Source organism: Protopterus annectens, chromosome 1.part0 (genome assembly GCF_019279795.1).
Source record: "Protopterus annectens isolate FY-2018-M chromosome 1.part0, PAN1.0, whole genome shotgun sequence".
Classification (NCBI taxonomy): Eukaryota; Metazoa; Chordata; order Ceratodontiformes; family Protopteridae; genus Protopterus; species Protopterus annectens.
The window spans coordinates 1,407,492,418-1,407,515,761 of NC_056725.1; the positions used below are offsets into that span (position 1 = coordinate 1,407,492,418).

The 23,344-nt window shown below is 45.1% G+C and overlaps 1 protein-coding gene across 1 annotated transcript in view; it reads right to left on the bottom strand.

Moving 5' to 3' along the window:
* The window catches only part of LOC122802317 (protein YIF1B-A-like), a 764,428-nt gene that overhangs the window by 710,681 nt on the left and 30,403 nt on the right, over window positions 1-23,344 (bottom strand). The window lies entirely within an intron of this gene.

The window sequence follows — 23,344 nt, forward strand, 5'->3', positions numbered from 1 at the left end:
TATCTAGTATGATGTTATCAGTACGTGTCCAGAGTGCTACAGAAGTGCTCCTACCAGCCCAAAACCAATGCTGGTTTGAAAACAGTAGATGATATTGGGAGATGCAATTGGAGAGCTGACAGTAAAAGTACGGGAAGAATGGAGATGGTATGGAAGTTACTGTTGTGGGATGGGTTAGTTTTACACCATTCTTTTAACAAGTTTATTTATTCATCACACATCTTTGTAGTACATGGGATTGCTCTCTTCGATTATATACTTAGAAAGTTAAAACATCCTTTGGGGCTACATTCAAAGTATTGAGAGATAATATTTTGCAGTAACAATAGCCAAGTATTGGACCGAGTTCGGGGGAAGTGGGGAGCAAGTGGCAAAGAAACATTAAACAATTACCTGGCATACTAAGCTGAACAGATGCATCAGGCATTAAAATGTAACCGAATTTTGATTCCTAACCTGGCAGTAACAGGTACCTGTCACTACACCTATAGAAGCAGATGGTTGAAAGGCAGGTTGCATCACTGAGGGACCCTAAATCGCTGACTCTCTATATTACATCTCATAAAATTATGTACAACTTTTCTATATACTAACCAAGTGTACTCTGACATTGTGGATTCTGCCCCTTCATTGACAAGAGTATATCTGGATACTCTTGTCTTTTCCTATTTTAACTTGAGCTGAAGCCGAACAGCTAGTTTGACAGATTACTATACCGGAGATTATGGATACCATGAAAACATTGTCTGGGGAACCCCAGGCTTCGATGGAGTTCCTTTATCAGTATATTCTTAGCCAAGACATACATCTAGAATGTTTCTCCCCAGGCCTCTGCTGAAAATTGGCTTGTTCTTAGTTGGACTTTCACAGTAAACAAATGTAAAATAAAATAAAATAAAATAAAATAAATAAATAAATAAATAAACAAACAAACAAACCATGACTTTCCAGTAAGATTTTTCACCCTAGCAAATTAGCTATTTCAACAGGGGCCTCCATCTAATTCATGGAGGGAGGCGATTATGGTGGTGGTCTGCAAATCCAGAAGGGATGTTAGTAGCATCATATCAACTCAATTTTACATCAAGATTATAAACATTTCATGGCAATATTAGCAAGCAGGCTAGCTCAGACACTGCCCATTCTAAGAAACTCCATTTGGTCAGGGTATATGAACCTTCGAACATTTGGCAATTGCAGATTAGAGTGTATGTGCTGTGTCTAAGAAAAATATCAAGGACTGAGCGTGCACATATAAATACCGGTCACGTGCTATTTATTCCCAGTGTCATTTTGAGAGTGCAGCCAGAGAGTGAGCATGTATGATTGCAGTAGTAAGTTTGTATACAAGTTACTTAAGTTAAAGTTAGTAAACTTCTATCGTGATGTATTTGTATATAATAACGCTACTTGAACAGAACCCAGAAAGACTCTTCTATTGTGTGTCCAAAGTCGGAGAGCAACAGTAAGCTTTTAAAAACTTTGCTATTAATAGAGATCACAATGTCACTGCTCAGCCTTTGTAATTAGTGAGCCTAAATACAGAAAACGTCTCTGACAGAGTCAAAAAAGAAGTTATGTTCTTACCATAACGTTCCATCTGAGTAGTAGACTTCATTCTTCTGCATATATGGGTATACGGATCCGATTCGGATCCGAGCCGGCAAAACTTTTCAAGCATCAGCTCCGAGCTCCAAGCTCCTCCCTTACCTATATTACAACACTTCCTCCTATCTAGCCCCAGATCGAGTTTGCTGACACTAAAAGGCAACATAGCCACAATCCTAAATAGGACAAACCTGAAGAGTGAGGGGGATGGAGGGAGGGAAGGTGCAGAAGAATGAAGTCTACTACTCAGTTGGAACTTTATGGTAAGAACACAACTTCTTTATCTGAAGTAGTTAACTTCATTCTTTCTGCACATATGGGACAGAGTCCCCAGCTACTAGTATTCCTGGGAGGCCCCTATGGAAGGATATTTCTGAGCACCGCAGAGCCAAAGGAAGCACTCCCTCTAGAAATAAGATCCAATTTATAATGAGAGATGAACGTGTGCGAATTGGCCCAAGTTGCTGCCGCACAGATATCGTCTACCGGAACTCTTGACCAAAAAGATGCAGAAGTGGCCATTGCTCTAGTGGAATGAGCCTTCAATAAACCAGGAGGAGATAAACCTTTGTCCTTATAAACCTGTGCAATACAAAGAGTGATCCACCTTGCTAAGGACACTTTAGAAACTGCTTTGCCCAAAAATGGTTTAGAAAAAAAAAAAAAAAAAAGAGACAAACAATTGATCCGACTTCTGGAAGGGTTTAGTCCTATGGAGGTAAAAACAAAGCTGTCTATGGACATCCAATAAATGAAGCTCACGTTCACCTCTATTTTGGAAATTTGGGAAGAAGACTGGCAAATTTATAGACCGATTAATATTGGTTGCTGAGGACACTTTGGGGAGAAAGGAAGGATTCGTACGCAGCAAAACCCTATCCTTGTGGAAAACCAAATAGGGGGGCAAGGAGGATAAGGCCTGTAACTCTCTTGGCTGAAGTGAAGGTGACCAAGAAGGCTGTTTTCATGACAAAAACTTCATCGGAACTGATCCGGCTAGCTCGAAAGGGGAAGACGTCAAAGCCTGAAGGACTAAAGTCAGATCCCAGGGGGGCACCGTTTCTTTAACTGGAGGTCGCAATAAGAAAGTGCCCTTCAGGAAAGCTTTACACAATTTGGCCGAAGCCAAAGCAACCTCATTTTCACACACATGAAAATTAGAGATGGCAGCCAGCTGAACCTTGATGGTGGAAGCACTTGCGCCTTATCGAAAAAGATCAGCCAGAAAATCCAGTACGACCGGGACAGGGGCTGTAAACGGGTTCAGATTGCGTTGAGAGGCCCAAACGCAAAAATGTCTCCACTTACTATTGTAGAGTTTCCTAGTGGAGGCTTTAAGAGAAGCTACCAGAATATTCTTAACCAACTAGCAAGGAGCTCAGAGACCACGATGCTGACTCAGAGCGGCAAACGATATCTAGGGCTAGATAGGAGGAAGTGATGTAATATAGGTAAGGGAGGAGCTTGGAGCTGATGCTTGAAACGTTTTGCTGGTTCGGATCCGTATATCCATATGTGCAGAATGAATGAAGTCAACTACTTCAGATCAGGTGTTTTATGGAAGGTTTTAAGTGCAATGGGCTTCCCCTCTGGGATTGCTGACTTATGTAAAAAAAAATTATAACAAAGCTCCATAGTAAGGCTGAAACTGAACTCCCATGTTTCACCCTCTTCATATAGATAAGCCAAAGCATGAGGCAAAACTGCCCACTCTTGCCCATTTAATTTAATCTATACCTTGAGCAACTGGCAGCTCATTTGTGCTCCCTGATACTAAAGACAAATCAGATGGGGGGGGTCTCGCCCATATATTGGCTTTGAAAACAAATGAACTGTTGGTGTTTCTAAAAAAATCCTGACGGAGGAGGTTTAGTTGTGTAATGACAGTAGATGTTCATATTCCTCACTACTGTAGTAGCCTTTTGGTTACATGGATTGTATCCTGCTTAGGATACAACAGCTACACAACTTCACAAAACTCTGGCTCCCTCCCACACCTTTACTCTGACTACTGATTGGGCATCCCAGTGGAGGGAAATTAGCAGTTAGAGTGAAGCAATCTTCAAGACTTTCTCTTTATGGTCAAGAAAAAGCTTAATCATCCTGAAACACAAAAATAAATATTGCAGAAGAACAAAAAAAAAGAAGTTATGTCATACCATAATGTTATGTCTTACCATAACGTTCCATCTGTGATGTTGACCCTCGTTCAGTCATTACGCATGGGTATCGGTTCCAACCTCGGAACTGAGCCGGCCATTTTCCAAGCTTGTGTCAGCCACAAACTCTCAAGCTAAACTCTTACCCATAATTCCCCTCTCCCGGTTACCTCAGATTGAATTTGCATGTCAAAAGAAGGTAGAGGCTACCTCTGGTCAACTGACCTATTGGAATCGGAAAGTAAGATCCACTATAAACCTCAGGAGGGGGATGGAGGGAGGGTCGTAATGACTGAACGAGGATCAACATCACAGATGGAACGTTATGGTAAGACATAACTTCTTTATCTGATCATGTTAATCCTCGTTCATTCCTTACGCATGGGACAGAGTCCCCAGCTACCTTATTTCTTGGGAGGCCCTTCATGGAAGGACGTTCCTGAGCACCATAAATCCAAATGATGCTCTTCCCCTGGAAGCCAGATATAATTTGTAATGGCTGATGAAGGTATGTGGTCTAGCCCACGTAGCAGCTGCACAAATGTCATGTAAAGAAGCTCTAGCATGAAAAGCAGCTGAGGTTGCTACTGACAGAGTAGAATGAGCCTTGACAGTGGTAATTAACTGAACATTATGCTTGCTGTAAATAAAGGTCACGCAGTCTTTCAACCACTTAGCCAACGTGACCTTGGAAACCGCACATCCTAATCTAGGTCCAGAAAGGCCAAAAAAGCTGATCTGACTTGCGAGAAACTTTAGTTCTGTCCAAGTAGAAACAAAGTTGTCTGTGAATGTCTAGGGTATGTAGGCAATACTCTCCCGTGTTTGAATGATCGGGAAAGAAAACTGGCAATTCAATGGTTTGGTTAATGGACATGTCAGAAATCACTTTGGGCAAAAAAGGTAGGATTAGTTCTCACTGACACTCTGTCCATATGAAAGGTCAGATATGGCTTCTTGATGCACAAGGCTTGAAGTTCAGAGATACGTCTGGCAGAAGTAATGGTAACCAAGAATAAAGTCTTCCAGGACAATTATTTGAAGTCGCAAGAAGAAGCTGGTTCGAAGGGTGACGTTGTCAAACCTTGTACGACAAAAGCCAAATCCCATGGTTGAGTGGGTTCTCTAAAGGGAGGATTTAGATGAAAAACGCCTTTTATGAAGGTCCTGCATAATTTGTGAGACATGAAAGAAGAATCCTGGACCCCAATGTGGAAATTAGAAATGGCGGCCAAGTGAACTCTGATTGTGGCAGAAAAAAAGACCAGACTGGAATAAAATCAGACAGGTATTCTAGCACTATGGGCATTGGTGCTGAGAAAGGATCTATCGGTTTTTCTTTTAGCCAGATAGTAAACCTCTTCCACTTGCTGAGGTATGTATTAGCTATGAGCTTTACGCTGTTTAGGTTGGGGTGAATCAGGTTCTGCGGATGGGAGATCAAGTCTGGGGTTCGATTGAGAGTCCATGGTTGATCTAGCAGGTGAGGCCACAGGAAGGGGAACCAAATCTGATTATGCCAAAATGGCCCTATGAGGATTAATTTGCTCTTCAACTGGCGGGCTTTCTTCAGGACCTGGGGAAGAGGAGGAAATGCATAAAGTAGACCAGAGGGCCAATCGTGGACTAGAGCATCCCTGCGTGACTGTCCTAGAGGGGGAATCGGCGAAAAAATTGCTGCAATTGTAGCTGGTTGGGGAAGCAAAGTGGTCGCAGCAAGGAAGACCCCAGCAGTTGAAAATCTCCACTGCTATCAAGGGATTCAGAGACCACTCGTGAGGTTGAAGAATGCAACTGCTGAGTCTGTCTGCTATCACGTTGGAACTCCCAGGAATGTGCGTTGCTAGAAGAAAGCGGTTGGTAACCATCGCCCATTGCCATAATCTCATGGCCTCCTGGCAAAGGGGATAAGACTTCGTTCCGCCTTGCTTGTTGATGTACCAGACCACCACCATGTTGTCTGACCAAATCGCGATGGTCCCAGACAGCAACAGGGGATGAAATGCTTGCAACGCCAGAAACACAGCCCTCAACTCCAGAACATTTATATGCAGATGGGCCTCCATTTCGGACCACGTACCTTGGATAATCTTTCCCTGATATAGGCCCCCCCACCCCATCAGGGATGCGTCCATGGTCACTGTGGCCGTGGGCTGTTGGGGGGAGAAGATATGAGACCACTGAAGCGGATTCAGAGACAACCACCAATTTTAAGTCCCGTTTGCACCTGTGAGTTATCCGAATCTCAGCTGAAGGAGGGAGCTGAAAAGGGTACCACTGAGTGAGAATTAACCACTGTAGAAGCCTCATGTGAAACCTGGCCATGGGAACAATTGTAATGGAGGCTGCCATGAAATCCAACAGCTGTAGAACTGAGTGAGCAGAGGATTTCTCCTTTGAGAGGATTGGAATCAATTGTCTCAATCTTTAAATTCTGCGCTCTAGAATGGATGCTCTGCAGTTCTTTGTGTTCAGGAGGACCCCTATGAACTCTGTGGATTGAGATGGGGTGAGATTGGAATTTTGCCAATTTATGGTTATGCCTAGCCTTTCTGCGGTGTGAAGAGAGAGAAAGCCAGGGCTTTTTCTAATAGATGACTGGTGGAGGCGGTGATGAGCCAGTCGTCTAAGTATGGAAAAACCTAGAATCCCTGTAGTCGTAGGAACGCTGTGGCGTCTGCCATGCACTTTGTGAACACTCTGGGGGCTGTAGAGAGTCCGAAGGGCAGTACTTGGAACTGATAATGACTGGTTCCCGCACGGAAGCGAAGGAATCTCCTTGACTGTTTGTCCACTTTTATGTGGTAGTACGCATCTTGAAGATCTATAGAGCACATCCAATCGTCTTTTTCCAAAAGTGGGAGGATAGACTGTATAGTGACCATCCGGAATTTCTGTACCTTTACGAATTTGTTTAACACACTGAGATTCAAAATTGGTCTCCAGTCCCCAGTCTTCTCTGGCACCAAAAATAGTCTCGAGTGGAATCCGGATCCTATCTGGTCTGGTGGGACTGTTTGGATGACTCTTTTGCTTAGCAGCTTTGCAATCGCTAATGCTGCCTGTACACTTTGACTGGGTGGCACATTGGGTAATTTCCTTAAGATGGCGGGATAAAGATCGAACGGGATATGGTAACCTCTGGTTATTATCTTTTGTACCCATGAATCAGTGGTAACGGTTAGCCAGACAGAAAGGTACAAAGAAAAACGACCCCCAACCACTTCCAGAGGAAAGCAGTTGGGCCGCTCCTCAGGAGCGCTGGTAGGGTTGGCCAGTGAAAGAATCCCTGGAACCCTGGTTACATGGACCTCTTCTGCCCCGAAAGGGGCGTCTTCCCTGAGAATTTCCCCCTCTGTCTCTAAGGGAAAAATCAGTCTGTGTGTCACGGAAGGAGCCCTGAGATTTTTGCTATATCTTCCCACTCTTTTGGTTTCTGGAGAAAGCCCGTTGAGGGGAAGAGTAACAGACACCCACGGCAGAAAGGGTCTTATCATCCTGTTCATATCTAGCCAGTGTGCTTTTAACTTTGGGACCAAACAACGAAGAGGCTTCAATTGGAGCATTGATAAAGGAAGCCTTGAAGGGTTCCGCGAAATCACACAAGCGCATCCAGGCAAGTCATCTCAGAACAACACTTGCACCCGCTGCTCTAGCTGCTCCTTCTGATGCGTGAGAAATGAGACGCATGGAGGAGTTAGAAATAGATTCAATGATGGCTAATTGAGAGGCCACTTTGTCACAGACCTCATCAGACAGAGCACCAGCCAAAGTTTCAGAGAGCTCAGAGATCAAGTCTCTGAAGCCTGGTAAAATGTGCCATTATAATTCAGAGCCCTGATTGCAAAGGTCCCGGATGCAAAGGTATGCTTCCCAATTCTGTCCAGAGCCTGAGACTCTCTGTTGGGTGGATGAACAGTCTGGCTTTCTTCGTCCGCCGGGTCCTTTTTAGTTGCGGCCACCACCACCAAGGCATCTACCGGAAGACCTTTGGACCAATGGGAGGGTCGCACTCAGGAGGGGACAAAATTTTATCTGGCCTCCGGGGAATGGCCTCAACTGTGTCAGGAGCCTTCCATGCATGCTGCACGATGAGCCGGACCAGTTCATCGGCAGGTGGAGTAACCCAGGAGGTAGGGGGCCAGGTACAAAATGCCTGTAGGAACACAGAGTCTTCAGTGGTTGGGTTAGAGGGCTGCCAATCACCTCTCCGTTTCAGGATTTCTAGGACATCTTCAAAGGATACCTCAGAGGGTGACCTAGAGGACTCTTCCCCATCATCCATGTCTGTGTCTTTGGTGAGGGACTCCTCAGTGGAGTCCATGTGTTTCCTATTAAACGAAGACTTTCAATGAAGTTCCTCAGAGGGAGGAACTGGGGAAGACAGCTCAATAGGGGCATCCTGTGAGGGTAAGTCCTGAGGCTCTCGCACTGATAATATAAAAACGTCAGCCGACGCAATAGTTTTCTCCCGACTCAGAGTCCCTGGACAGCTGCGGAAAGCCGAAGGGGCGCCACAGTTAGCATCCTGGGTACTGTCAAAAGAATCCTGCCACAAAGGCAACTAAGGCTCCTTAGTGAGATCCAAAAGGGGAACTGCAGGTGAAGACTGTGCTATAGTAAGGGGCTTCCAAGACGGTGACAGGGGCTCTGATGAAGAATGGTCACCTCCCGAGAAAGTACAGGTCCTGTGAGGAAGAATACTTCTAGCCAGAAGCAATTGATCCACAAGACACAGCACATCATGTTCAGAGAGGCTTCTAGTGGATCTCGCAGACATAGCTGAAGGAGAATCAGGTCTATCCAAAGTCAGAACAAGTTTGGTGCCCGCAACAGTGGGAGTTTGTACCGCAAAAAGAGGAGATGGCATGGGCTGCAACAGTAGTGTGCCCCGAGGGAACCATCGGTGCCGAAGGTAATAGTCTGCACCGACGAGGTCGGTACCGAAGTGGTAACTGGCGGTGTCGAGAGAGTCTGCAACAGAAAGGGAATGGTCAGTGCCGAGCGAGTAGTCGGCACCGAATCGATGGTCTGAACTGGGAGGGAGACTGGCGTCGACACACCTATCAGCGCCAACAAAAACTGCATGGACTGTACTGTCAGCACCGAAGGAGTCTGAACCGAAGAGTCCCTCGGTTCCGACGCTGCATGAGGCACACTACTCAGTGCCGAAAAAGTAGATGGCGCCGATGGACTCAGAACCGAATAACTAGGCTCCGAAATAGTCGGTGCCGAAGAGGCCAAATCCGTAGTGGAAAGCTTAGGTTTTTTTGGTCTCGGTTCCATAGGGCCTCCAGCCAGAGAGGATGGAAGAGACTTAGATTTTTTTATAATCATCACTCCTTTTCTTGTGGGAGCTTGGAGGGGATGAGACCTCCGTCCCAGAAATAGCCTCTGAAAAAAAAATATTTAAGTAGCCCCTTTAAAATCAACTTATTCTTTCTGTCAATGACAGTCCTATTAGTGAAATTCTTACTAATCCCGCAAGACGGGTCAACTGTTAAATGAGGCACACCCAAACAATAAACACAAAGAATGTGCAGAGACAGGCAATTTATGGCCACATTCCACACATCTGTTAAAACCTGGACTGCCTTTTTTATCTGTCATAGTAAAGACAGGGAAAAAAGTGTTACCAAAAAGGAATTACACAAAGGTAACACCCAGAAAGATTTACCAACGATGGTAAAGGGAAAGAAATACCTAGTCAGTAAGAGAAAGAAAAAAACAAAATAAGAGAACAAGGAGTAGTCGCTAGGTGCGATAAGGTAAGAGATAACTAAATAACTACTTTTTTTTCTCAAAAGTTTAGTCAAATTTTTGAAAAGATCAAAAATGTGTACTTAGCTCAAGAGAAGTAGCCCGATACGACCTAACTGCGATGCGGCAAACGAAATTTGGGGTAACAGGTAGAGGGGAATTATGGGTAAGAGTTTAGCTCGAGAGTTTGTGGCTGACGCGAGCTTGGAAAATGGCCAGCTACCATGCGTAAGGAATGAACGAGAATTAACATCATCAGATTGTATATCCCGACAACTAAATTATATACAAAAAAGGTGTATGGTGGGTGGGTGCAAGTACTACAGTGGTAAGGAATTCAAACATCTGCTTTTATGGCAAGTGCAATTTGTACAAATGTACTATGTTTGGCATTCCCATTGCTGCAATTGCCTTCTGGCTATATGGCTTGATCAGCAAAGACTATCCAACCTAGAAAAAGAAATAATAAGGACCCAAGATCCCCCTGGAGAAAAGTCTTAGCAAAGCAAATCCTGGGCCTGGAAAATGTGCATAGGACCATACTGCTGCTTCTAGAAAGAATGTGCCTTGACACTGCCTAAAACTAATTTACCATGGTGGGTATAAAAAAGGCAATAGTGGAGGGCAACCACCTGCAATCAGTCTGTTTTGGTATGTGTCATCTCGTCATAAAAATAAACTGCTGATCCACTTTTCTAAAGAACTTTATTCTGTCAAGACAGTACCTGAACTATGCACATCGGCAGTATGTAGAATCTTTCCTCCTTAGTTCTGAGGATCTAGATAAAACACAGGGAGATTGATGGCTTGACTCAAACTAAACTCGAAAACAATTCTGGGCATAAATCAGGGATTTTTAGGAGACCGTCTCCCTATGGAAGGCCAGACAGAGCTCACTCACCATTAGAGCTTGCAGATGTCAGAACAATTAAGGAATACAATTTTCCATGTGACGAACCTTAAAGCCGCCTGATGAAACAATTCAAAAGTAGACATAATTAACTTTTTCAGTACAAATTGTAAACAAAATGTCAAAAAAATTGCTGTGCTTTCCAAGTACCATTCTGCATTTGTGTCCAGTGGGAAGACCAAAGTGCATTACGGACTAGGATTTAGAAATACACCTATACAATAAAAAAGGGGACAAAAAATATATAAGTAAACATTCAAAAATATGTATTAACTTTAAAAAGTTCATTTATTTATTTTATTTTGGAAAAGGTGCAAACTTCTGAGAGATGTGGAATCTGGGAGAAAAAGGCTGGAATACAGTGAATTGCATTGGCAGTGGTTATTGAATGTCCCTCAGACCCCAGGGTTATTTTTTAAAGTGTCTTACTATTAAAGGCACTTGATTTGTAACTTATTGTCAACAACTAACCATTGATGAACTGTTCACTATGATTAGATTTTAACGTCACAAAAAGTGTTTTACATGTTTTGAATTTTATTTAGCAAGTTCTGATGTTATAGCATTTATTGAGGTGACTGTCCCCAAGAATGACTTGCGGAGGTTTCCATTTGTCATGCTACTACAAGGGTTATTTACACAAGAATGGAGTCAATGTATGTAGTTCTGATGAAGTTCTTAGAGTACTCCAAAAGCATTTACTTTGCAATAAGTTTCCACTGGAAAAAAAAAATCAAATTGGTTCTTGGTAGGCACAACAATATTGTTTTTCAGATTTTTTTAAGACACCTGTTTTTGAGTTGCCCTAAAAGGTAAAACCCCCTTCAGAAACGGTTTCACAAAAAAAAAAAAAGAAGAAAGTGGGGGACCCATAGACAGACAAGCTAAGATTGCCACAAGATGAACCTTAATAGAGGAATAATACAGCCCAAAGGAAAGCAACTCACTCAAATATTTCAAAACCAGTGATAAGTGATCCCTGCTGGAACCCTGGTCATTGGTTAGGCACTAACTAAACCTTTTCCAGTTGCCAATATAAGATTTACTAGTAGCAGGTTTTCTTGCCTCATTTAGGTGCCGAACAGGAATCAAAATTGAATCATCCAGACAGGTGAAGATGTTTGAGACTGAGGTGCATCCATAAGCCTGAAATGTACAGATTTGTGCAGAATGTCCACATCTTTGCCTCATATTTTTTGTCTGTTTCTCATAAAATTGTGTTTTTAGGGAAAATCATTGGCAAACAGAGCTGAAGTCAGAAAATGACGGAAAATTGAGTTTCAGACTTCATACCATTCAGAAAATTCATGCTCAAAACCTGCTATTCTATCAATTTTCTAAGTTTGTAAGAGCAATATTTAAAAAGCATCCCTATTTTTCAGCTTGTATCTCCCCATTATTGATGGCTTTGTCCAGATTTTTTGCTCCAAGAGACTGAGAGATATGGGTGTATCAGACTCCTCCTGATCTGGCCCTACTCAGCTTGCCCGACACTATATTTTGCTCTGAGGGATTTTAAGATGCTTGTAGAGTTAAAGAATGCTGTAGATCAGCCTCCCAAAATCATTATTGCCAGCCTGCACAGAGGTAATGACATGGTACCCCACCCTTGTGTTTATGTACCCCATCACCATGGTGTTGCCTGTAATCAATCACCTGAAGAGGTCAAGAGAAAAAGAGTTATGTACTTCCCATAACTTGGTAACTGTGCTATCCAGTGTCATTATTATTTACAGATGGGTCAAGGATCTGACCTCGTATCACAGCCGGCAATTTCTCTGACCGATCCAGAGCTCAAGCTCCTCCCCTTCCCATAATCCCTTCCTACCTTGTAACCTTAGGATAGCATTTGCCGAATTAGTTGAAATTTAGAAACAATATCTGCAACAGAAGCCAAAAAACTCCCACCATATGCAGGCCACTGCAGCCTCATCAGACCCCCCCAAAAGGAAGGAGGGCAGGAATGTGATTAATAATGACACTGGATAGCACAGATGGCAAGTTATGGTAAGTACATAACTTTTTATTGGATTCTATCAGTGTCATTATTCATCACAGATGGGTCAGAGACAGAGACCCCAGCTACTACATACCCTGGGCGGCCTCAAGGAAGGCTATGACAGAGCAGAGCACAAAAGGACCAAAAGACGCCCTGTTCCTAAACACCAAATTCAATTTGTAGTGCAAAAAGAAAGCATGTTGACTGGACCAGGTCGCGCAGCAGCAAAAATTTCATGAAGGGAAAGTCCAGCCTAGAAGGCAGATTATGTAGCCACTGACCTAGTGGAGTTGACCTTAACTGGTCTGGATAGTTCTAAACAGCAACTAGCATAAATGAAGGAAATACAACCAGCGATCCACCTTGAGATACGTCACTTTGAAAATTGCCTGGCCATTTCTGTTCTGTGAGAAAGCCACAAACAGTTGGTCCAACTTTCTAAATTCCACAGTTCTTTTCAAATAAAAACGCAATTGTCTGTGGACATCTAAACAATGCAAGATATATTCTCCTTTACTAGAGTAATTAGGAAAGAAGACTGGAAGTTGAATTGACTGATTGAGATTTGCTTCAGAGGCCACTTTGGGAAGAAATAAGAAGTTATGTACCTACCATAACGTTCCATGTTAGTTGTCTTCTTCTCGCCTTCTTTCTTGCTGGATGGGTTCGGAGCCGATCCTCGGCTCAGACTCAGCCAATACTAAAGCTCGAGAGCTAATTCCACCGGCTCGAGGCTCCCCTATATCCCACAATGCTAGGCGGTAACTACTCAGATCTCGTTTGATAGCTATACCAAGCAACCCTAGTCTCCATAGAATGGAGTAGGGAAACCCACCTCAAAACAATCTGCGTAAAAAGCATCGCAGACTTCAGAAAGGATAAAAGAGGTGGAAGAACATGTGGGAATGACTACTTCCAGAGGAAGAACACAAACTGAATTCCTGTCGGTCTGTCCAGGCTTGGGGGAAGGAGGGTGGGACGCAAGAAAGAAGGCGAGAAGAAGACAACTAACATGGAACGTTATGGTATGTACATAACTTCTTAATGTTAAGTTGTCTATCTCGCCTTCATTCTTGCTGGATGGGACCACGTCCCTAGCACCTTATCCCGGGTGGCCTATCGGAACAGACTCTTGAGAACAGTGGAACCAAAATTGGCACGGCTTCTGGAAACCATGTCCAATTTGTAATGTGAAATGAATGTATGAGGAGAAGCCCAGGTGGCTGCTGCACAAATGGAATCTATTGGCAGCCTATCCTGAAAAGCTACGGATGTAGCTAATGCCCTAGTTGAATGAGCTCTAGGTCTTGAGGGTAGTTTTTGATGTCTGATCTCATAGATGAAGGTAATTGTAGAGGTGAGCCATCTAGAGAGGGATACTTTAGTAACTGGAAGGGCCCAATTTCCCTTCCGCATATGACAGAAACAATTGATTAGATTTCCTGAATTGTTTAGTCCTGTCTAAGTAATATCTAAGTTGGCGATGAACATCCAAAAAAATGTAGCTTTTGTTCCAACCTGTTTGAATAGTTAGGGAAAAAGACGGGGAGATCAATAATTTGGTTTAGGTTTATTTGAGAGGAAACTTTAGGCAAAAAGGATGGATTAGTACGGAGGGATACCCTATCTTTGTGAAACACTAAGTAAGGAGGACGACTGCACAGAGCATGGAGTTCAGATACTTTTTCTGGTAGCTATAACTTCAGCGAGAAGGGTGTCTTCCAAGAAAGCAACTTCAGAGAACATGAAGCCACGGGTTCGAAGGGGGAAGGATTAAAGATGCCAGAACCAAGTTCAAATCCCATTGAGGCGGGGGATCTTTGATTGGAGGTTTGAGAAGAAATACGCCCCTTAAAAAGGCTTTACAGAGTTTGTGAGCCATGATGCTAGACTCTGAAACACCAACATGAAAATTAGATATGGCAGCCAATTGAACTCTAATGGTAGATGCAGATGATCCTAAATGAAAGAGTTCTGCTAGAAAGTCTAGAATAGATTGGATAGGTGCAGTAAAGGGATCTATGTTTTTTGATGTTGCCCAAAAAGAGAAGTGTTTCCATTTGCTACTATAAATCTTCCGGGTAGAAGACTTATGAGAGGCTATCAAGATATCTCGGACCGAGCGAGATATTGAGGGAAGCCTGGCTAAGGTTGGAATCGGAGAAACCATGCTGTGAGGTTTAGAGAGGGCAGAGATTGGTGCAGCTGACCCGATTGGTGGGTTATCAGATCTGGTACTGGGTCCAGATGCCAAGGCAGCTGCAAAAGGTAATGATGAAGAAAGGGGAACCATATCTGTCGAGGCCAGTAAGGGGCAATGAGGATCACTGTCACTCTCAAGGCGATGGCTTTCTGAATTAGTTTATCAGTGGAAAGGGGGGAAAGGCATATAGAAGTCCCCGGGGCCAATCGTGGACTAGAGAGTCTCTGGTGGGATGGCCTGGTAACGGGAAGAGAGTGAAGAAGTCGTGACACTTGCTGTTTAGGGGAGTAGCAAAAAGATCGCAGCAAGGCTGGCCCCATCTTAGGAATACTTCTTCTAGAACTGATTTCTTTAGAGACCACTCGTGGGGCATGAGAACTGACCTGCTCAATTTGTCTGCAATAACGTTGGATTTCCCGGGAATGTGCGTTGCTATCAGAAAACGCTGAGAAGAGATCGCCCATTGCCAAAGTCTGAGTGCCTCTCGACATAAAAGGTATGATCTGGTTCTGCCTTGTTTGTTGATGTACCACACTACGGACATGTTGTCCGTTTCAATTGCAATAGTCCCAGTGGGAAGAGAGTCGTGAAGGGCTTGCAACGCTAAAAGCACTGCTCTCATCTCTAAGACGTTTATGTGCAAATGGCACTCGAAAGGTTGCCACGTGCCTTGGACTGTCCTGCCCTGATAATGCCCCCCCGACCCGATCAAGGAGGCGTCTGTTGTCAACGTGGCAACTGGGGGGGGGGGGGGGGAGTGAAGGGTCTTCCTCGGAGAAGTTGATGTGATGTGATCCACCAAGACAGTTGATTCTTGCATGATTGAGTTATCAATATGGTATGGGACATCGGGAGCTGTTGAAAGGACCACTGAGTAAACAGCATCCATTGGAGGATCCTCATGTGAAAGCGAGCTAAGAGGAGAAGGGGTATAGCTGCTGCCATGAGTCCTAACACCTTCAAAACTAGTCTGGCTTTGACTTTGTTGCATTGTAAGAGAAGGGAAACTTGGTTCCGAATGTCTGACACTCTCTGCTCTGTGAGTCTGGCTGAAAGATTGAGTGCATCTAAGGTGGCGCCTATAAAGGTAAGGCGACAAGGCAGATTTTTCGAAATTTATCGAAATGCCTAGAGCTTGGCAAGATTGGATGGTGAAGTCCATGGATAGAAGAAGCTGATGTCTGGCGATGGCAGTAAGGAGCCAGTCTAAATATGGAAACACCTGGAATCCTTGACGTCTCAAGTGAGCCGTGACCACTGCCATGCATTTGGTAAACACACGGGGGGCTGTAGTGAGACCAAAGGGCAGGGCCCTGAACTGGTAGTGACTGGCTCCCAGCCTGAAGCGGAGATATCTCCTGGAGCGTCTGTTCATCTTGATGTGGTAGTACGTGTCCTGAAGATCTATCCAGCACATCCAATTGTCCTGACCCAAGAAGGGTAGAATGGACTGTAGCGTGACCATCCAGAATTTTGTTTTCCTGACATTCTTGTTTAAGTAGCTGAGATCCAGTATGGGTCTCCAGTCCCCTGTTTTTTTTGGTACCAAAAAGAATTTGGAGTAGATTCCGGATCCTTGCTGGTCTGCCGGGACTGATTGGATAGCTCTTTTTGATAGCAGCTTTGAAATTTCTAATGCTGCTTGTTCCCTTAGACCGGGTGGAACATCTGGAAGGGATCTTTTGGGTTGGGATGGGATGTGAATAAAGGGAATTTTGTAACCCTCGGATATGATCGACTGTACCCATTTGTCTTGAGTAAGGGAAAGCCAGGCTTTTGGGTACAGGGATAACCTTCCCCAGACTGCCTCCGAAGGTGGACAGCCGGGCAGCCACTCAGGGATGCTGAAAGGGTTTGTCAGAGAACATTTCTCTGCTACCCTGGTTTTGCGGACCTCCTCTGCCTCTAGGGCGGCGTCTATTACTATTCCCCCCCTCTGCCTCTAGAGGGGAATCGGCCTTGTGCGTCAGATGAGACTCCCTGGGATTGTTTGCGGAACCACATCTTTCCTCCCCTCTGACCTTTGGGATAGGGTCTAGAAGGGGTGGAAAAACTGACTCCTACGGCAGAGAGAGTCTTACCTTCTACCTCACACCTGGTCAATGTATCCTTCACCTGTGGACTAAACAAAAATGATCCAAAGGGAGAATTGGTGAAGGACGCCTTGAAAGGGTCCGCAAAGTTGCATAGCTGCATCCAGGCGTGACGACGTAAGGCAACACCTGTGCCTGCGGCTCTACTCGCCCCATCTGCAGCATATGAGACCAGCCGCATGGAGGAGTTAACGATGGAATTCAGGGTTGCCAACTGGGAGTTCATTGTGTCTTTGAACCCCTCAGCTGTAGGATCCTTATCCTTGAGTAAATCTCTCTGGAGACGAGTGAAGTGGCATAAGTAATTCAGCGAATGCATTGAAAAGGTCGCTGATGAGAACATCCGCTTGCCGTACTGGTCCATGGTCCTAGATTCCTTATTAGGAGGATGGACAGGAACCGAAGGATCAGCTAACTCCTTCTTAGTGGCCGCAGCCACCACCATGGCATCAACAGGGACACCTTTGGATAAAATATCTTTATCTCTAGGGGCAGTAATAAATTTAGATGGGTCTCCTCGGGGTGGGTTCCACTGAATCAGGAGCCGTCCAAGCCTTCCTTGCCACCACTTCCATAAGGGGGTCAAAGGGAGGGGACACCCAGGAGGTAGAAGGGCGAGAGCCAAACGCCTCAAGATACACTGACTCATCCTCCAAAGGGTTAAGGGCTGGCCAGTTCCCCCTCTGTTTCAGGATCTCAAGGATGTCAGCAAATGAGACATCCTCAGAGGGGGATCGAGGGGAACCTTCGGATTCCTCTAAGTCAGTGTCAGAGGTGATAGACTCAGGGGAGTCAATGTGCTTCCTCTTGCACTGCCTCTTCCTTGGGGGATCTCCTGCCGGGTCAGGAGAGGCCTCGGAAGAGGAGGAAATTCCCAATGGGGAAACTTGAGGAGTTGGCTCTCTGCAGTCTAAGACAAGGGGGTGAGTAGAAATCACTGCAGGCACTGTAGATGGGGGGGGTTGAAGGAGCAGACTGTGGGGCAGAACCTGGTTCTAGCACTCTCCGCATGACCTCGAAGGCACCCCTGTCAGGCAAGGCCAGAGGCCCCCGCTCCGAAGAGACAAGGACCTCCCCCGGCACCGACAGGAACGGCTCCGAAGCCGATGTCGGAGCCGAACTCACCAGCGCGGAAGCCCCGAGAGGGAGAGCGGGGTCGGACAAGGGTCCGATGCCACTCGCCCCCTTGGAGCCGATGAGGGAAGCTCGGCGCCGAGATCCCTCCAAGGAGGAGATCGGAGAAGACGACGGAGCCGAAAGGGAAGGTATCGGATCCGACGCACTGACAGTCATGGCTCCGACAAGCCCTGGCTCCAAACTCAAAGGAGCCGGAGGAGGAATGTATTGAGGAACGGAAATAGCCACTGACTGGTGAGTCTGGCTATGCAGCATTTGGGCCAGTGCCTTGGACTTGAGAAGTCTACTCACTACCCCTTTGCAAATCATGGTCAGATAACCTGGAAGACCGTGAGGAATGAGTTTTAGGTCTCCATTCAGAAAGAAGAGGGGATCCTGGCGCCGAATGCACAGAGCCGATAGAGGGGGATCTGGACCTCTTCCTAGACTGTGGCTCCGATAAGAGTATCGGAGCCAACGGAGTTTTATCAGCCTCGGCTCCAGCCGGAGCCGAGGTAACGGTATGAGGCTTGGAAACATCGGCTCCGGCCGGAGCCGATGTCGAAGCCGACTTAATCTTTCCAGCAGTTGACTCTGAAACCGGAGCCGACTGTTTGGAAGTTTTGGAAGGCTTCCCCGACACAGACCGAGTCGGGGGGCCTTCAGGCTTTAACAAGCCCCACAAGATTAATTTATTCTTGCGTTCCTGCAGGACTCTAGGGCTAAAACCATGACAAACAGCACAAGAGTCCTGCAGGTGCAAAGGTCCCAGGCAATACACACAAGAAGTGTGACCGTCTGTCAGAGACATTTTCTGACAGCACGAGTCACACTTCTTGAAGCCTGAGACCTTAGAGTCTTTTGACATCGTAAAAGGAGTGCCTGACAACAACACAAACACACTACAGACACACCCTCTACTGAAGAAATTATTAAATTATTAAGGCTAGCACAAGCCACAAACACACACACACACACACACACACACACACACACATACACACATACACACACACACATACACACACACACACACACATACACACACACACACACACACACACAAGCCCTTAACAGAAAAAACAACTAATTTAGTCACACTAAAGGACTGGGGAAGGAGGGCCAAGGCCTACAAGATAAGGGAAGAAAGGGAATATAGACCCGAAAAACAGGGGTCGATTTATCTAAATATTTAATTAAACTAAAAAGGTTATGGTATGAAACAAAAAAGGGGGTTAAGAAATACCTAACATGGTAAAAACTCTAACTCACCTGCCAGAGCCAGTAGAAAAGCACCTCGTCAGCTACTGCGGCAAACGAGATCTGAGTAGTTACCGCCTAGCATTGTGGGATATAGGGGAGCCTCGAGCCAGTGGAATTAGCTCTCGAGCTTTAGTATTGGCCGAGTCGGAGCTGAGGATCGGCTCCGAATCCATCCAGCAAGAATGAAGGCAAGACTGACAACTTAACATGAGTAGTTTTTCTCAGAGACACCCTAGCTTTATGAACACACAGAGCCCGAAGTTCTGAGACCCTCTTGGCAGAAGTAATGGCTACTAAAAAGGCAGTCTTCCAGGATATGAATACCACAAGAACTAGCAGGTTCAAAAGGTTTTTGCATCAGAGATTGCAACACCAAAGTCAAATCTCATGGCAGTGATCGATCCTTAAAAGGAGGTCTAAGAAAAATTCCTTTCATAAAAGCTTTGCACAATTTAGAGGAAAATGTAGGATCATCAATGACTTGGAAATTAGAGATAGCAGCCAACTGGAGCTTACTGTTGGAAAAACTCGTCTTTTCCTGAAAGAGGGAAGATAAAAAGAGCAAAATATCAGAAATAGGGACAGAAAAGGGATCTAGATTCCGTTGTTTGACCCAAATGGAAAACCTTTTCCACTTACTGGAATACACTTTCTTTGTAGATGGCTTTTGAGAAGCCAAAATAATGCACTTCACCAGGGAAGGAAGCCTGGATTGTGAAATGATTACCGAAACTGGAGAAACCAGGTAGGTAGATGAAGGCTCCAGAGACTGGGAAGTGGAAGCCCCAGGGATGGGAAATGAGATCCGGAATGAATCTAGAATTCAAGGTGGGTACTTCAGATGAGATTTTAAGAAGGGGGAACCACACCTGACGAGGCCAGAAAGGAGCAATGAGGATGAGAGAACTCTTCAGATTATGCACTTTCTGTAAGAGAGTTTGAGTATTAGAGGAATAAGAGGGTAAGCACAGAGGAGACCTGGAGGCCAATGGTGAACAAGAGTGTCCCTGGGTGACTTCCCAGATGGGGGAAATCTACGCAAAGTAATTGCTGCATTTGTGGTTGACTGAGGAAGCAAAACGGTTGCAGCATGGTTGACCCCAATGGTCGAAGATTAGCCTCATCACTGATGAATTCAGAGTTCACTCGTGAAGACTCAAGATGGACCTGCTGAGCTTGTCGGCCACCATGTTGGAACTCCTGGGTACAGGAGTTGCAAGAAAAAAGCACCTGAAAGACATCGCCCATTCCCACACTCTCATGACCTCTCTGCACAGAGGATAAGACCGTGTTCTCCCTTGCTTGTTGATGTACCAGACAACAGCCATGTTGTCCAGCTGAATTGCTATGGTTCTTAGAGGTAGGCAGTCCTAAAAGACTTACAACGTTAGAAGGACTGCTCTCATCTCCAGGACACCGATGTGCAATTTGGTCTCTATAGGAGACAATATGCCTGGACCATCCTGCCTTGAAAATATCCCCATCAAGGAGGCGTCTGTGGTCACTGTGACCTTGGGTGGGTGAAAACAAAAGGGCCTGCCTAGAAGAAGGTCCTGAATTTGAAGTCTCCAGGTTAGATGATTCCTGCATCAATTTTATTGTCATGGACACGGGCTGAGACAGAATGGACCACTGGATTGATAGGGTCCATTGGAGAACTTGCCTCTAATACTTGGCGACAGGCACCAACTAAAAGGCAGCCGTTATAGAACCTAGGACTTGGAGAATCAAATGAACAGGCAGACATGATATATTCAACAAAAGAGAAACTTTATCCTGAATCAACTGGACCCTGTGGGGAGGCAGTGCTGCAGTCTCCAATATTGTGTCCAACAGTACTCCAATGAATTCCAGGTTTTGGCTGGGAACTAGATTCAATTTGAGGAGGTTCACTGTGATCCCTAGACGCTGGAAAAGCCTGAAGATATACTTGGTCACCAGTGTTAGTAGATGCCTTGTGGGGGCTGTGAGGAGCCAATAGTCCAAATACAGAAAAACCTGGAAACCCTGCAGCCAGAGATGAGCTGTCACTACTGCCATACATTTGGTAAACCTCCGGGGGTCTGTGGTGAGTCCAAAGGGCAGGGGTCTGAACTGGTAATGACTGGCCCCTAACTGAAAGCGCCAAGTGTTTCCTGCAGTATCTGTTGATCTATATGTGATGGACACTGTACAGTGACCATCCAGAAAAAGAAGTATGTACCTACCATAACGTTCCATGTTAGTTGTCCTTCATCTCGCCTTCCTTCTTGCTGTCTGGGTTCGGAGCCGATCCTCGGCTCCAACTCAGCCTACTTCTATAGCTCGAGAGCTATTTACTGGCTCGAGGCTAACCCTTCTCCCAGAATGCTCAGCATCAGCTACCCAAATCTCATTTGTGATAGTGCACACTAGACATATAAAGTAACCGGTAACCTAAAACTGATTTACCAAATAACAGATCAGAGTCAACGGTCATAAAATTACCTGGCATGTGAACCAAGAAAAAGAAAATCAGCCATTGAAAACCATAGTGAACTCCTCTCAATCCTCCAGGAGGGGGGAACGCAAGAAGGAAGGCAAGATGAAGGACAACTAACATAGAACGTTATGGTAGGTACATAACTTCTTTATGTTAAGTTGTCCCATCTCACCTTTGTTCTTGCTGTTTGGGACAGCGTCCCTAGCACCTAAAGATCCCAGGTGGCTCATTGGAACGGACTCTTCAGAACAGTGGAACCAAAGGAAGCCCTGCTCTAGGAGACCACATCCACTTTGTAATGAGAAATAAAGGTATGAGTGTTTTCCCAAATGGCAGCTGCACAAACTGAGTCTATGAGCAATTTGGACTGAAAGGCTACAGACGTGGCTAATGCTCTAGTAGAATGACCTTTCGGTTTTGCTGGTAGATGTTTATGCCTTAACTGATAAATAACAGCAATGGTGTCCGATAACCATTTGGTTACGGTCACCTTAGAAACTGGAAGGCCTTGCCTATTGTGAGCATAGGAAAGAAATAATTGGTCTGACTTTCTTAGCTCTTTGTTCCTATGAAGGTAAAAACGTAATTGTCTGTGCACATCCAGATGGTGAAGACAGTATTCTGCCTTGTTGCTATAACTGGGAAAGAATACAGGGAGATCGATGGACTTATTTAAATTGTTTTCTGAACAGACTTTTGGTGTGAAGGATGGGTTGGTTCTCAGAAAAACTATCTTTGTGAAACACCATATATGGAGGACGAACATAGAGTGCTTGGAGTTCTGAAACATGTCTAGCCGAGGTAATAGCAACCAGAAAAAGTGCTTTCCAAGAAAGAAATTTTAAGGGACATGAAGTTGCTGGTTCAAATGGAGGCAGAATCAAAGTCGTCAAAACTAAACTGAGATCCCAAGCAGGAGGTGGATCCCTTACTGGGGGTCTAAGAAGAGATGTTCCTCTCATGAAGGGTTTGCAGAGCTTATGAGACATTATGCTAGAATTAAGAATTCCAATATGAAAATTAGATATGGCTGCCAGTTGTAACCTGATGGTAGCAGCAGCTGCACCAGATTGGAAAAGCTCTGCTAGAAATTCTAGAATTTGATGCACTGGGGCTGAAAAGGGGTCTAAGTTTCTAGATTCTGCCCAGTAAGAAAATCTTTTCCATTTGTTAGCATAAGTCTTTCTCATAGTTGACTTATGGGAGCACACAATAATATCGCGAACTGCTGGGGAGATACTTGGAAGCCTGGCTAAGGTAGGAAGTGGAGAAACCAAGCTGTGAGCTTGAGAGTCTGTAGGGATTGGTGTAACCCGCCTGACTGATGAATCAACAGATCTGGCACTGGGTCCAGAATCCAAGGCTGGTCTAAAAGGTGAAGTTGCAGGAACAGAAACCGTATCTGTAGAGGCCAATAAAGGGCAATGAGGATCATTTTGCAACCCAATGATTTTGCTTTCTGTATGAGTCTTGGAATTAGGGGAAAGGTGGAAATGCATAAAGGAGTCCCTGAGGCCAATCGTGGACTACAGCGTCCCTGGGAGTTTGACCTGGAGGAGGAAGCAGGGAGAAGTAGCTGCTGAACTTGTTGAGGAGGGTGGCAAATAGATCGCAGCAAGGCTGGCCCCATTTGTTGAAGATAAGGTCCGCAACTTCCTGATTCAGAGACCACTCGTGAGGCATGAGGATAGCCCTGCTGAGCCTGTCCGCTATTACGCTGGATTTCCCAGGGATGTGCGTTGCCATCAGAAAACGTTGGGAGGAAAATCGCC